Below are 3178 nucleotides of genomic sequence, written 5' to 3' on the forward strand. Positions count from 1 at the left end.
TCAAGCAGTTTCCTGAGGTTTAGCTCCTGTTGATTTGAACGCCGGTTAGTTGGTTTCACAGAAGCCCTGATGCTTTTCCAGCACCAGTGCTTTCCAACTGGATGTTGGATAATGATGGAATGGAGACTCAGATTATTTCCGGTGTTTGAATTTTAATAGGAGTAGGAAGGATAGGCCAATAGGCAAGCCATAACACCACCTTGGGGGAACACTGCTGGGTTAGTCAGCTTCCACTGGGTTATGATGCAGTAACAAACCACACCCACATCTCAGTGGCTTGGAACAGCCATGGCTTGTTCCTCACTCACGTTACATGTCCGTGGCTACAGCTCTGTCCATGTGACTGCTCATTCCAGGACCCACGCTGAAGGAGGATCTCCTATCTGGAACCTGGTATTCCCACGACAAAAAAAAAAAGAGCAAGGTTGCTGCAAAAAACATGCAATGGCCCTTCAGGGCCCTGCTCGGAGGTGGCATCAGCCACTTGCACTCCCATCTCACGGGCGGTGCTAAGTCACAAGGCCGCGTCTGACACTATGGTGGGGAAGGTATCCTCTTCCCTTCATGGTGGGGATAACAATCCTTTCACAGGAAGGGAGGGCAGTAGATAATGGGAACCGCAGCACAGTATCCCAGGCCCAGTCCTCTTGCTTCTCAGAGTTACAACTGGCCTCTTTAACAGCATAATTTAACCAACACAGCTGACAGTGAAGAAAATCGTTTTACGCCAGGGAGTCCGTGGGAGGGAGCACAGTAATAAAACCAGGTGTTACTGACCCGGGTCCTTGGACTCTTTAACCAATAGAAATTGATAAGCCAGATGAGAAATTTAGGCAAGTCTTTACTGGGACTCTGGCTGCAGCACGAGGGAGAGAAAACAAGCAACAGGACCCTTGCTTGCTCCCTGGAGGGAGGGGGATGAGCTGGTCCCTTAAATGGGGTGACGGTAGAGGCGGATCAGTGGGTCTGGCTGGAGGGACAGCTTAGGGGGTCTGCCCACCCTCTTTGTGGTGCTGTGTGCAGGGATCACGCACAGGACCCAGCTTTTGCTCTCAGCACCTCACAAATGGCAGCTGGGTTTTGGCCTTTCCGTATCTCGTTCATAATTTGCCCTAACTGTGCATGTATACTGTGATTTTTAGCCCCTTATAGTTCTTTGTGTTTTGTTGCTCAAGGAGATGTTTGTCCAGGTGCAAGCACTGCAGCGAAGGGTCCCAGGTCCCAGGTCCCAGCCTAACTCACAGGCACTGGGTGAAAGGGTCAGAACTTGGGCAGAGGGCTCTCTTTCCAGTTCCTGATATTCTGGCCAGGGTGTCAGAAGGAGGCCCAGCCCTCCTGGGGCTACTGGGATTTCCCTCTGGCCTGGGCTTAGGGCACTGCCCTCCCTGGGGTTATGGGTTCAGTCTGTCTGGGACCCTGGTGGTAGGATCCTTTTGGGTGTTTTTTTCCCTGATAAACAAAGTGAGGGGACAGAAAGGATGAGCTGGCCACACTGTCTGAAACCTCAGGAAGTGCTGTGGTTTGGACTGCTGTAAACATCTGGATGCAGTTGGTGCTATGGGCAGACGCAGATGGAGAGGAGAACCGCACTCTTTGGAAGCCACAGGCCCCGATTTCTCTATCGTTTCCCCCTCACCCCTGCCCCTTATTTTGGTAAAAGAATCAGATTGTTAGAATAGAATTTCAGATCAAAAGCAGAATTATATCATCATAAAAAGTAAGATTGGAAGGGACGCTGGGTATCATCTGGGTGCAGCCTATTGAAAAAAGAAAGCCCAGATATGGTACATGACCAGCCTGAGGTCTCCCAGGGAAAACTGAGCATGCTGCATCCCGTCACCCTGGGGACCCAGCATCCAGTGGGTACTGGGTCTGTGTTTGCTCAATGAGAGAAGAATAACAAGGTGGACTCACCCATGGATCCCACTCCAGGACTTCCAGGCGACAGGGCTCCCAGTGAAGGACCAGGCAGCAGTGTAGAGGTCTTCAAGATCTGAGAGTCCTCCTCTTGTTTACTTAGTGGTGGGGAAGGGCACCGTGATGCCTCTCCTGATTTGTGACTCCAGCTTTTCAAGATTGTGTCAACTCAATGGAAAAGCATTTTTGGATGTCCTGTGAATAATCTGTGACCCACATACCCAACAAGCAAATCAGCACACTAACTCTTGGGCCTATGGGTCTGGCATTTCTGGTGGGGAAATGGCAGAAGTGTCAATGTTGTGGTCTGGGGGAAGTGAGACTCTGAGACTTTACTTCTATTTCCTTCATCCAGACTTTCCCAAAGCTGGTGCTCTGAGATTCCACTTCAGAAGGTGAATGCATACAGGTGGGAATGGAATGTAGGAAATGCCAAATTAAATAAAATTCAACAGGTTGTGTTAACAGTAACAAAGTCTATCTTTATTGAGCCCTTACTACCTACCAAGCACTATTCCCAATGCTCTAAATGTACTTACCTAACAAAACGCCCATAACGTAGATACTGCTATGAAAACACTGGGGCACAGAGAGGGTCAGGAACTTGTCTAAGGTCACACAGCTAGAAGGCAGTGAGAGTTGAGATTTGAACCCTGACAGTCAGGCTCCAGAACCCACACTCAGCCTATATCACATTACCTCTAGCAATGATTATCACTATTGACTGAGCGCTTACCTTGGGAGTGGGAGTGGGGGAGCATTCGGCTAGTGCCTTAGAGCTACCTTATTTCATTTACTCCGGAACAATCCCTTTAGGTGTGAGGTAATAGTTCCACTTAATGCATGAAGAAACAGCCTCAGAGAGATTGAACAACTCGCCCAGGGTCCCAGCATTAATTTGTGGTTAGACTGGGATTCCAACATCGACTTGATTCCCAGATCCCTGCTTTCCCAGGTTCTTAAATGTTGATAATTGTTGAAAGTGGATGATATATCCAAAGGATTTAATTTTACTATTCACTTCACTGTGTGTATATGAAAATTGCCTTAAAAAAACCCAACACCGGGCTTCCCTGGTGGCGCAGTGGTTGAGAGTCCGCCTGCCGATGCAGAGGACATGGGTTTGTGCCCCATTCCGGGAAGATCCCAAATGCCACGGAGCGGCTGGGCCCGTGAGCCGTGGCCACTGAGCCTGCGCGTCCGGAGCCTGCGCTCTGCAACAGGAGAGGCCACAACAGTGAGAGGCCCGCGTACCGAAAAA

Source organism: Globicephala melas, chromosome 2 (assembly GCF_963455315.2).
Source record: "Globicephala melas chromosome 2, mGloMel1.2, whole genome shotgun sequence".
Classification (NCBI taxonomy): domain Eukaryota; kingdom Metazoa; phylum Chordata; class Mammalia; order Artiodactyla; family Delphinidae; genus Globicephala; species Globicephala melas.